Raw genomic sequence first — 12,756 nt, forward strand, 5'->3', positions numbered from 1 at the left:
GACTAGAGAGAAAGATTTGTATGTATAAGGGTAAATAACACCATCACATTTAAGAATATTTTTATTAGAAAATAAGAACTCTAGCTGTTAAACAAAAATAATGGGAAGGATATAAATAGTAGAGAGAAATGCATCCTCACAGACTATTTTTCTTAGCTATGGTACTTAGGGGATCCTATCCATTATCACAACACTGAACGAATAAACTTCTATAGAAATTCAACATATGGCCTATTTACATAACAAGCATCACAACTCCAAATTAGCCATTTTGATGTGTCAAGGAAATAACACCTTCATAGCAGACTACTTCAAGAAAATGGAAGAAAAAAGAAAGGTTTGTTTTTCTTCTAGAATTATGTGTACTGGGTTTTTAACTGTTTGTATCGTGAAAATCACATTTCAATTGTGTGATTACACTCTAAGACAGAACAGTGATGGAATGAATTGATTGGCTGAATTATGCACGATCATTCAGAGATCAATAAACAGACTCCATCACTTAAATCTGCCCATATTATGTATCTGCCCTCATGTCCTATGTCATGCTTGTGAAAGCAACTGTTCTGTGTACAAAAACTATAACAGCCATCTGATTCAATTATCACAGTCAAATAACAGTAAAGGGTCTACAGAAGATGCCTGGGAAAGAAGCACAAGGGAGCAGTGAGTAAGCAGTATCTGTCTAATCCAAAACCCACTCCACTCTAATCATATGGCGAGACAGGTGGTAGCACCTTAGATCTTACCGTGAGCAACCTCGACTTCTTCCATTTATCAAACTGTAACCAAAAGTTCTTGTCCTGCCTCATGAGACACTGATTAAAGCTGTGTAAAGGTAAACAGGATGAAGACCACCTAGGTGCCTTCAACACAAAAGCCATAAATGAATGTTCACTGATGACAACAGCACAACTCTATGATCAGAGGCTGAGAAACTGATAAAACTTAGAACCAAAAATGAAACGTTTCTAAAGCTTAACTTCTGATGGAAAGTATTTCCATTTGCACGGCAAAGCAGGTCTTTGAGACGCTTCCTATTGGCAGCGCATCAAAGACTGAAATGGTGTGGCCTAAGCATTTTCTTTTCCTGATCATTACAGCGGTTGGCCAAGCAGCCTCACAAGCCCACAGACACCTATCCCCACAAAGGCCACTTGAAAATCAGTGCAAGCACAGAAACAGTCAATTGAAGGCTTTCATTATGGGGCTCCCTAAAACAAAACGAATACAAAAGGAGTCTTGATCATTTTGCCTAAGTACTTTAAACTAAGTTGATTCCTAGAAAAACTATTTAATATTTTCAGAGGCAAGGATTAAAGAAAGAAAGAAAATTTCCAATTAATATACTCCTTCCCCAGATGTTGAGGTTTTTTTACTGTCCTCTGAAATATTCCCTGCATTCAAGTGATTGTATTTTTATGCAAATTATCCTTTGGAGCTAGTCGTGTGTGTGTGTGTGTGTGTGTGTGTGTGTGTGTGTGTGTTTAAAGCCACACAAAGAATCGGACATATTTTTTGTTCTGCTGCCCCATAAAATAGATTTTAACAAAGCTTGAGTTTAATCCAAAACTCTAATTAGAGACTGCAGCAGTATTTGCCTTGTCCAAATAGAAAATCATTCCCAAAGTTGATTTTTCCCCACTTAGAGCTCCAACAAATATTTTCATACACAGATTTTTTAAAAAACACTACAATTAAAAAAAAAACACTACAATTACTTGATTAAAAACTGCCCCCACCCATACAACACACTGCTTTCTGGTTGATACAATTTGATAAGGCCAATCAAATACTTTATCCAGAAGGCAACTGCAGACTTCACTTTCAGAGTATCTTTCAAAGTCACTGTATTTGTTACTTGAATATTCTTTTCTTTCTTTTCCAGAATGAAGCAATTTCTGACTTCCTGTCCCTTCTTTTCCCTGCCATATTGCACATCTGCTTTATCTCTAGAAAACAAAATCAATCATAATGGCAATGAATCGTTCCTTGAAGACAAACTAAACCGGTCATAAAGGTTACACGACCTTACCCTTTTCAATACTGGCATAAAGCTTCTTCCTCTGCATAGGTTCTAAAATTTCAGAGTCGTTTTTTTTTTTCTTACTTGCAAGACGATTGGTAAAAGTTTTCAATATAATATTTCTTTAAATGTAAATAAGTGAAAAATATTACACATAATATTTTATGTAAAGAAAGAGACTGTGTTTGAAGTTCAAGGTTTTTCACTAGCTCTCAACCTACAGATTCTGTAATACACTCAAAAGAAAATGCTGCACAGAAAGAATCTTTACATGTCAGGTTTCCAAAACCTTGGCATCTGCTAAAACCTGGACTGCTGGGAATTGAAGGCTCAGGAAGTTCACAAACACACACACCAAACCCCCAAGAGGAGGAAACCTCCAGTTGAGAAGATGGGAGGTTTCAGTCGCATCCCCGTCCAGGTAAAGTCTCAGCCCTTCACCTCCTACGTCTGCAGTAAGTATTAACCGCCGAACAGAGTGGGAGAGAGCGAGGCCGATCTTCCAAGACTCGGAAAAGTCGAGCATGGAGAGAGAGCGGGAAGACCCTCTCGCATCTCCGGAGCCACCGCTGTCTTGGGCTTGGGCCGCTGTCGGCCGACTCCGGGTCCGCCCGCTCAGACGCCGCAGCGCGACCGCTTCGTCCCGCGGCCGGGTCGCTCGGCATCTACTCCTGTCACGCCGCGGGCAACTGCGGCGACTTTGCTGGCACCGGGGGTCGCCGCATCCTACTCCCGCCTGGCGCCCAAGGGGCGCGGGTTTCCCCGGACCCGCGGCCCCCGGGCCGGGCGGCGATCAAGGGCGAGACGCTGCCGGCGGAGGCGGCTCGGAGCGGGAGGGGGTGGGTCTCCGTCCGCCGGGCGGGTGGAAGGGGACTCTCGCGCGGGGGAGGGGAGGCGAGGGACCGCGGCCGATTCAGATCCGGGGCGGGCGGGTCCACGTCGGAGCGCGGCGGCCACACGCTCGCCCCGGGCGCGCGAATTGCGCCGCACCCGGCGCCTCCTCCCGCCAGCCGACTAGCTCGCCCGTGCCGGCCCGAGAAAGGAAGGACGGCGACCTCCGCGTCCGGTCCGCTCGGCCAGCCCGCTTCGGCGCCGAGCGGGGGCCACACCCAGCGCCCCGGGAGGCGGCTGGGGCTGGGCGGCCCAGGCTGCGGATGGCGCGGCCCAGGCTCAGTCACCGTCCCGGCCGCGCAGGCCCCACCGCGTCCGCCCGAGCCCCGCGTCCCGGCCCGGGCCCGGCGGGCTGGCGGGGAGGGGGTCCCGGGCGGCGGCGGCGGCCGGGGATCCCGGGCTTACCTCTGTGCCAAGCGCCGTCCGCTCCGTCCCGGGCCGGGGAACAGGGATCGGGGGCGCGGTCGCCGGTGGAGGCGCGGCGGCGGTGGCGGCCCCTGCGGCGCGGAGGGCGGGCGGAGCAGGAGCCGCTGCCTGGGCCGCGCGCCGTCCGGAGCTCGCCCCGCGCAGCCGGCGCTCGCGGCGGAGGGCGCAGCCGGTTCGGCCCCCGGGCTAGATTCCTTCACTGACACAACTCCGGGTCGGCCCGCTCCACGCAGGGACACTCCCGCCCCTCGTAGGCTGCCCCCGCCCGCCGGCCGGCCGGCCAGCCCGCCCCTCGGTGTCACTCACCCAGGCGCACACACCCCGAGCCGGCGCCCCTCGCTCCCGCTCGCACACACAGCGCTGCTCACGCCTCTCTCGGGTTTTGTATCCGCTCACACGCACGTTCTGACACAGATCCCTTCCCTCCACACGCCCTCCCTAGCTCCTTTCCCACCCCACTTTCTAGAAGAATCCCCGTACAGCTTCCGCGCTTTGCCTGCCCCACACCAACCTCCTCGCCTTTCCCCGAACCCCCGCCTCACTTAAACTGCCACTGTTATTCAAAGGTTTTGCCACACCCCGCACGTGTTGCAGGAGAGACATCCTCCCGTACCCAGGAGAATGAACTTTGCTCCCCCCAGCATCGTCTACAAATGCAAGATGCTTTTATTTTTAGAAAGCACTGATGCTTTCTGGTGCTGAGCCAAGCTCAAAATGTAAACAAAGGTAGCCGATTCCGAAATAACCTGAAGAACCAGACGCGGTACTGGGTTTGGTTGGGTCTGACCTTAGAAACGCGGCTAACCGGGAGTATCCCGGCTCCTCCCTTTCGCTGCCTTTCAGGCTGGAGGACGGGTTGCTCTAAACGTGCGTGATAACGAAGTTCCAGATAGACACCGTGGGCACCAGCCCATGGATTTCTGCCTGGGAGTACAGTAGTCGGGAGAGTAAAGGCAGTTTCTCAATCATTATTCATGATGGAAGCACTTTAGATAACACACCTCTTCCAGAGGCAGTAGAGTGAAATGCAGGCATCTCTCCAGTTTTGTTTTGTTTTGTTTTTTCAGGGTGACTTAACCTCCTTTTTTCTCAATACCAATAACCGATTCTCAGCGGCTCCTTGGATGTCAAAGCCCCTTGCAAATACGCAGGCCGGAGTTACTTAACGCCTCTCGCGCTCCAAACTCTAAGGGGCCCCTGAGTGTACAGCAGAATGGTATATGATCCGATGTTTAGGAATTCATAATTTGAAATTAGATACAAACACCTTTCTGGTAAAGTTCAAATGTTCTAACATAGTGTGCCCCTGTGGACAAAGCACAGCCCTAATAAGGGATAAAGGAGCCGAAAGCCAAGGAACCTATTTTCTTTTGTGACTTGTGGTGGCGGTTCTTGTTGCACTGGATGGGTGTATGGATCATATAATTTATTTAAAAATATTTGTAAGTGCTTTATAAGTATTAACTTGTTTTTTTTTTTTTTTTTTTTTTTTTTTTTTTTGCGGTACACGGGCCTCTCACCGCTGTGGCCTCTCCCGTTGCGGAACACAGGCTCCGGACGCGCAGGCTCAGTGGCCATGGCCCACGGGCCAAGCCGCTCCGCGGCATGTGGGATCTTCCCGGACCGGGGCATGAACCCGTGTCCCCTGCATTGACAGGCGGACTCCCAACCACTGCGCCACCAGGGAAGTCCAGTATTAACTTGTTTAATCCTTCAAACAGTTCAATCAGGTAGGTAGTATTTTTGAACTTTTTTAATAAAGAAACTGAGGCATGGAGAGGAGAAATGTTAGAGGGAGGGTTTGAACCTATACAATCTGGCCCCCCTATGCTACAGAAAGGAAAATCTGCTTCTAGAAGCCATATTACATGTAAATATAAAGGATAAACATCATATTGCTTATTGAATTAAGATGGAAAGGTAACTTGTAACAATTTGACTTGGAATTTGATGCACTTTTTAGGTCCTCTGGCAAAATAATTCACTTAAGTTTTGGGGAGTTTCTCCTCATAATTAGAATTCCAAAATGAGTAATAAATTATTGTTTTCCTAGGAAGGGCTTTGGAAAGAACATTGAACTCAGTCTTCATTCCTTTCTTCTACCACTTCATTACTTCCTAGGACTCCAAATCTAATTTGTTTAGTAAAGTCTGAAAGAAGAAAGCCTTCAAGACCTGAATATGACCAGAGGGAAGAAAGGGTTTTCAGAAGCCCATACATGGCCTTTTACCTTTAAGGGCTGTTTCCCAGTAAGTAGGTAGTAACCACAAGAATAACTGGTGTGTATATGGAGAGTGAAAATATTAAAGCATTGAATTTGATGAAAAATAAATAAATGGAGAATGGGTGTATAGTAGTAGCCACTGTACCACAAACTAGACTAAAACTAATTTTCTACTGGGAATGGAGTGGACGCCTAGTCCATGAAAAGACAATTATAAAGTAACTAAAGAAAATAATTACAACTTTCAAGGGTTATTAAGGGACCTAGCAAAAGAAATCAGGCTTTTAAAAGTTTATACACAGTGAGTTTCAAATAAAACTTAAACCTTTTGCTGTTCAAATTAATCTACTCTTAGGAAAAAAAAAGTGAAAACTTTCTCGGAGAGAGGGTTTATTCAATAAGCATTTGAAAATTTCTTGGACACCATATAACTAACAAAGCAGTATTTTGATGAGTCAAGCATAAGTGATTTTTAAAATATATGAATTACATTCCTATAATTACGTGGAGATATAAAAATCCAAAGAAATAAAATATGAAAAAGATATGTATTGGTGCTGACACCAGATATTGAGAATTTATTTGAAAAATTACGTTATTTGAAATTTTGATCAGAAGGTTATCTGTATAATGCTAACATGACTCTTTTTCAAAATGATTCTCTATGATTATAATCTGTGAATCTCATTTTACTATTTTCTAAGCTAAATGGAAAAGTGAAAGTCTTTTCTTCAGCAAACAAACAAGAATCGTTAAGAGTAGACATTTTCTGGGCTTCCCTGGTGGCACAGTGGTTGGGAGTCCGCCTGCCGATGCAGGGGACACAGGTTTGTGCCCCGGTCCCGGAGGATCCCACATGTCGCGGAGCGGCTGGGCCCGTGAACCATGGCCGCTGAGCCTGCGCGTCCGGAGCCTGTGCTCCGCAACGGGAGAGGCCACAACAGTGAGAGGCCCGTGTACCAAAGAAAAAAAAAAAGAGTAGACATTTTCTGAGAGATGAACAGAGTATGTTAGTTTGTATATTATAATATTTCCATATAGGTATTTTTAATCTGTGTCTGCTGCTTTCCTCCATATTGTCACTTACACCCCTTATCTGATGTGCATAATTGTAAGCGTGGGGGAAAAATGCATATCCTGCAATGAGGCTGACCTTTTCCTTGAAAGATTTCAGCAAAATGCCATATTTCCTATTTTCCATCTCCTAGATTGTCCTGATTCTCTAGCCATGGCCATTCAGAGCAGGGTTCACATTCATGGAAGCAGCTCAGATCCCAGAAGCCAGTTTTAGGCCATGGTCAATTGTCTTTATCAGAATTTTGGCATCCGAGTAAGTATGGAGACAGAGAGTGATTTTTAGTTGCTAGGCTCCAGACCACTGACCGCTGGGCTCCAGGCCGCTATCCAGACCTACTGGAAGGCCTTTCATCTAGAGATCCTTGACTTTGACTAGGTGCAGGGACTGGGTACAATCTGAGGGATCTCCCTTCGGGAGGAGTTGAATGTGTTCTGTGTGTGTGAGTGTGGTGTTCATTAGAGCTGTTTACAAATATTCCAGCTCTGCTTTCTTCAAAGCATATGGTAGGTTTGTGTGTCCCCAGCACACTGAAGTACAGGGTAGCTCTGCAACTTGCTGCAGCCAATGAAATCAGCTCTGGGCAGAAGTTAACAGCTAGTGTGTGTTCTATTTTCCCCTGTAGCACTACAATCAGCAAGGTGCCTGGTGGTAGCTGCTCCGCTGGACTGCAGTGCATGATGATAAAGAGCAATGCCACCCCTGCTGACCTTCCCTTCCTGGACAGGAGTATGAGTGAGAAATAAACCTTGTTGTTTTAAACCACTGAGATTTAGGGGTTGTTTGTTTCTGCAGTATAATCTAGCCTATTCTGATTACAAGTAGGGAGGGAAAAAGAAACAAATAATTGCAGGGCATACTGTGGCAGAGAATGGCTAATAATTCCACAACTCTGTTTCTCTTTTCTCCCTGGTGCACAACTAATTCACATTTCTCAACCTCCTGTGTAGTGAGGTGAGGCCATGTGACTGAACTGCGCCCAGTGTAATGTAGATGAAAGTTTTGTGCTCCACCTCCAGCCCCAACCGTGGAAAACCTCCTGCATGATCTCTCAGTCTCCATCTGCCATATGGAAACGAAGGGTTCTGAGACTCCAGAGTAGGAGTCAGCAAACTTTTTCTATAAAGGGCCATATGGTGAATATTTTAGGTTTTGTGGATCATGAGGTCTCTGTCATAACTATCTGCTGTTTTAAAGTAGTCATAAGCACTTTGTAAACAAATGGACATGGTTGTGCTCCAATAACGCTTTATTTACAAAAACAGGCAGTGGGTCTACGTGTCCTGGGGGTGGTAATTTGCTGACTCCTTACCTAGAGGAGGGTAGAAACACAGGATGGAGGGAGCCTGAATCTCTGAGTCACTCTATGGTATTTACTTGCTGAACACACACATTGAAATGTTATCTGAGTGAAAAAAGCAGCCTTCTGATGAGTTAAGCATAACTAATATGCTATCTTATTCCAGATTCCAGAAAAAATTCCAGATGGCTTAATAATCTAAACAAAGAAAACTATAAAATACTAAAAGAAAATGTAGGAAACTCTTTTACAGTATTGCTTATCTTAATAAAACTAGTTAGAAATATCATGATAAAACCCCCAGAAACTATAACAGAAAAGATTAAACAGATTTGACTACAAAACAAATAAACTACCCAAACATTTCTATACAGTGACAGGAACCATAAACAATATTAACTAATGGGAGAAACTATACGCAACATATATACACAATAGGAAAGAGTTAATATGCAAAATAACAAATAGCTTCTAGAAATCAATACAAAAAAGAGAACCAGCAAAATAAGAAAACGAACACAGGATATGAAGAGGTAATTTTTCAAAAGAAGGAATATGTGCCAATAAGCATATAGAAACATATTCAACCTCATCAATGATCAGAGTGTAAATAAGAACAAGACAGCATTTTTTACTTATGAGATTAGCAAAGAAGTGTTTTAATATAAGGTGTTTGTGAGTGTGTATAAAAACATAACAACTTTCATACTCTACTGACTATAGTATGAATTGATAAACATTTCTGGAAAGCAATTTGTATTATCTGTAAATATTAAAAATGCATATATATTTTGACCATGCATTTCCACTACAAGTAGTCTCTCCTACAGAAATACTAAGTGTGCAGAAATATATTTACATGTATGTCTATATACATATAATACAAATATTATAGTATTATTTGCAGGAGGAAAAAAGTTAGACTCCACCTCAACATTTATGAATAGAGGAATTGTTAAAAAAAATGGAGTGTATGTACACTGTGGAATAGTAAATAACTGTTGAAAACCAGGGAGCTATGCATGTGTTGACATGGAATTGTGTTCATGATATATTTTTGCGTGATGAGAGCAAGTCAGAACAATATGTACAGTACGTGCTCTAAAAAGAGGGCAAGGAGGGTGGAAATCTACGTATCTTAAAGGATAGGCACACTGTTGACATTGGTAGCCGCTGGGGTAGGGCTTTTCCATTTTTAACTTTGTACACTTCTCTTTTTCCCTTTGTATATAATTTTTATAATTACAATTTCTTTAAAAGGTACAAGGACAGAAGTCAAGAGAGACTGAAAGAAAAGCCCATTGTGGACCCTGGCCAACGCCGAGAGGTTGAGAGATGGATGGGCAGAGGAACAAAGACTTGTTGAAGACCTGCTGAGGCACATCCAAAGGCATGAGTCACTCCCGTGGCGTTCCAATGGCAGCAGATTGAGTGGCTATGATCTGGAACCAGGGGTTCTGCTTGGAAATTTTCCAGGAAAGAGGAAAACTTGGGGTGAGAAGAGAAAGGATAACCTTGCCGGCCTGAGGGCAAAACATGTTGGAAACACAAAAAACAAATGATGTCCCTTGGCTGAACTTTCTTAGTCTATACAGGTGCTAAATATTAGGTTATCTTTTCACTTCTTCAGATTTTTTTAAAAATCTTCTCTTCTCAGGAGCTGAAATGAATATATACCTAATAGAAGGGGTTCTTTTTTTTTTTTTTGGTTTTAAAGGTTACATGTCACTGTGTATTCTAGGAAGATAATTTGAGGTTCATTCAACCTTAGTTGTGCCAGCAGGAAGACAAATGGCCCCGGTGTGTGTTATAGGTGTACACACTGTCACTAATTCAGGATGCCTTCATTCATTCGTTCTCTGATGTGTATTAGCATTTTCTGTTGACCAAGAGTAGTTTTGTCACAAGTCTGATTAGTAGTGAGATGGAACATCTTGTACGTTTATTAACCATTTATTTTAAGTAATGCCTTGTTGATGTGTTACTTAAAAGAAAGTTTTATCTCTTGGATATAGCTTGTACACTAAAATTCCCCACATTGTTGTATATTACTTACCTTATAAACAAAAGCCCACCGGTGCCGCTTTTGGATACCACACCAGAGAGGACAAAGGAAACTTGTTGTAAACCCAAACCCACTATTTAAAGAAATCTCGTGATTCCTCTGGGTCACAGCATAGGAATGAGCCAAAGGCAGGCAGATTCAGGCATTTTTCTTGTTGGTTGTACTCTGAGCACTTTTGCCCAGATCTTCACACATGTGGGACTGGCCTTGCCTGGCGTGGAACCTGAGACATGGGGGTATGCTGGTAACAAGGAAATGGTGCATTAGTTTGCTAGGACTGCCATAACAAAGTACCACAGACGAGGTGGGTGGCTTACAGCAGGAATTTATTGTCTCACACTCCAGAGGCTAAGAGTCCGAAATCATGGTGTCAGCCGCGTTGATTCCTCCGAGGGCTGTGAGGGAAGGATCTGTTCCAGGCCTTTCTCCTTGGCTTATAGATGGCTGACTTCTCCCTGTGTCTTTTCACATTGGCTTCCCTCCATATGCATCTGTCTTTATGTCCAAATTTCCCCTTTTTATAAGGACACCAACCATATTGGATTAGGGCTTACCCTACTGACCTCATATTAAAGACCCTATCTCCAAATGAGATCACATTCTGAGCTACTGGGGCTTAGGACCCCAACATATCTTTTTTCTTTCTTTTTTTTATTTTTTCAGGGCAGGAAAGCAAGGACAATTCAACAACAACTGATGGCATAATAATGACGTTAATAGTAAAAGTGGGGTCAGAGCCTGGCTCTCTGACTAGTTACCCAGGATTTTTTTATCAGACCCCGCACCTCTGCATTCCATGCTGTCTTCCTGCCCTTTTCCCTGGGTTCCTGTTGATACCTGTGCATTTCTCTAATGTAATAATGAGGTAATTGGGCATTTATCTCCCTGATGAGACTTCAGCACTAGCTGTGAGCAGGGACTGTGTCTTTTGTTCCTGTGTCTAGCACCGTGCCTGACCCAGACAAGGTGATTGAATGGATAACAACATCTATCTTGTAAAGAGTGCCGGTCCACACTGCCATTCGTCTTCCTGATTGCACAACTAAATATAAGTGAATCTAGACTCAGCCCTGTGAAACAAAGTGGCATGAAAACTTGAAACATTTAAAAATCCTTATTAAGTATATTGTGGCACATTGTGGATAGAAGCTTCTAGATGGGATGGTGGAATAAGGAAGTCCAAAATGGGGGAGTCCTTACATGCAGCTACTTCATGAGTGAAGCAAGTTCAGCCAAAGGATACTGTGCCCTACTTACATTAATAATGAACTTCAGATTTAAAGTCTAAGTTAAAAATTACAGTTAGAGAAAATGGAAATACTTCTGTGGAGATTATTCTATGGTTAATAAATAGAGTTCATGAGGAAGGCCTATGGGAGTTGTGTGTTTTTAAAACCAAGAGAACACAGAACCAAGTCAGAAGGGCAACTTAGCAACAGTCTTCAAGTGGAAGCACAGGGATGTTGATGAACGTTCCTGTCTCTGCTGAAGACAGAACCAGCATAGTTTATGCCACAGCATGCAAGGGTTTGGTTGACTATGAAGGAAGCGTTTCCCAATAGAATACTAAATATCCGGGTGGCTTGGATTCCAATACAAGCTGTGGTTTTACATCTTTCTATCATTTAAATGAAAACTCCTAAAATACATCAAGCCAAGCTCTTTCACTTACTGGCCATGAGACCTTGGAAAAGTTACAGCATTTCGTTGAGAGTCTGTTTCCTTACTCATAAAATGGGTTTAATTTTTACCTCAGAGGGTTATAGGAGATTGAATATGAAGCATGTAGTACAGCTCCTGGCACATTGTAAGCACTCCAGAAATAGCATAAATAATGAACACAGAGCAAATATTAATTAATTAATTGTAATTAATTAATTAATTACATGTCAGACACCATTCTAAGCACCTTATGTGCTATTTCATTTTGGTTTCACAACGATCACGTGAGGTAGGTGCTTTTTTTTCCATTTTACGGGTGAGAAACTTGAGGCACAAAGATATTAAGTAACTTGCCCCACATCATATAGTAAGTGACAAAGCCCCAATACAAATCCAGGCAGTCTGTCTCCAGAGCCTGTGTGTCTAGTCACTAAACTAGCAACCTCTCTGTGTTTATAGTAACTAAATATTAGCTTTTTTAAAATAAAAAATTGGCATGCTCTTTAAAACTTCATAGTCTAATGGTCCCCAGCCTTTCAACATCCTTTTTATTATTGTTTTCCTTCCGTGTTTTGAATGGTTTTATTTACTACAATACTGCAATGATAAGTAATAATTTATTTTTCATTGCTATTAATGGAAGAAATATGTAACAGAACTCCAGATCAATATGAACTAACAGCATGATCTTAGAAGAATCTTGTCAAAGGCAAACAACTTGATGCTTTGGTTGGCTCATGCAGTTTCATCACCACACAGTCTGTACCAGCCTTTCTGAAATAACTATAATAATTAACTGGTCCTCTTTCTTCCACTCTGAAGTTCACAGAAGTTAATATTCTGTGATGAGTCATCTATGATACTGACACATGAATTCCCTATACTGAAACATCAGAGTAGGTAGGTTCCCCCCCACGAATGACTGCTTCGTGTGATTAAATCTATTCTGAAGACACAGATGTACTGCATTAGCATTCTCAAATAGTGTGGTCAGTAGTTTTGGATACGTCTAGTTAAAGTCCCGAAGGTATTTTCAAAATATATATTCCATTATTAAATGTTAAAAGTGAATGTTTTAAAGTAGGAA

General features: G+C 43.1%; 1 protein-coding gene and 1 long non-coding RNA gene across 7 annotated transcripts in view; one reads left to right on the top strand and one right to left on the bottom strand.

Moving 5' to 3' along the window:
• The window catches only part of SPATS2L (spermatogenesis associated serine rich 2 like), a 163,631-nt gene extending 159,868 nt beyond the window's left edge, over positions 1 to 3,763 (bottom strand). For 2 of the 6 annotated variants that reach the window (XM_060302088.2, XM_030855301.3), the window contains exon 1: positions 3,650 to 3,763. The gene's annotated coding sequence lies outside the window, so the exon portion shown is untranslated. Of the gene's footprint in view, positions 1 to 2,035; positions 2,355 to 2,381; positions 2,835 to 3,322; positions 3,530 to 3,649 lie in introns of those variants that run through there. The other 4 variants (XM_030855293.3, XM_060302086.2, XM_060302084.2 and 1 more) reach the window with 4 other exon arrangements.
• On the top strand, positions 2,299 to 11,363 carry LOC115852442 (uncharacterized). Its single transcript, XR_009564573.1, has 3 exons — positions 2,299 to 2,447; positions 7,268 to 7,377; positions 9,203 to 11,363. It is a non-coding gene; the product is annotated as an uncharacterized lncRNA (long non-coding RNA).
• Positions 11,364 to 12,756: the final 1,393 nt, after the last annotated feature.

This window comes from Globicephala melas, chromosome 7 (genome assembly GCF_963455315.2).
Source record: "Globicephala melas chromosome 7, mGloMel1.2, whole genome shotgun sequence".
NCBI classification, from domain to species: Eukaryota; Metazoa; Chordata; class Mammalia; order Artiodactyla; family Delphinidae; genus Globicephala; species Globicephala melas.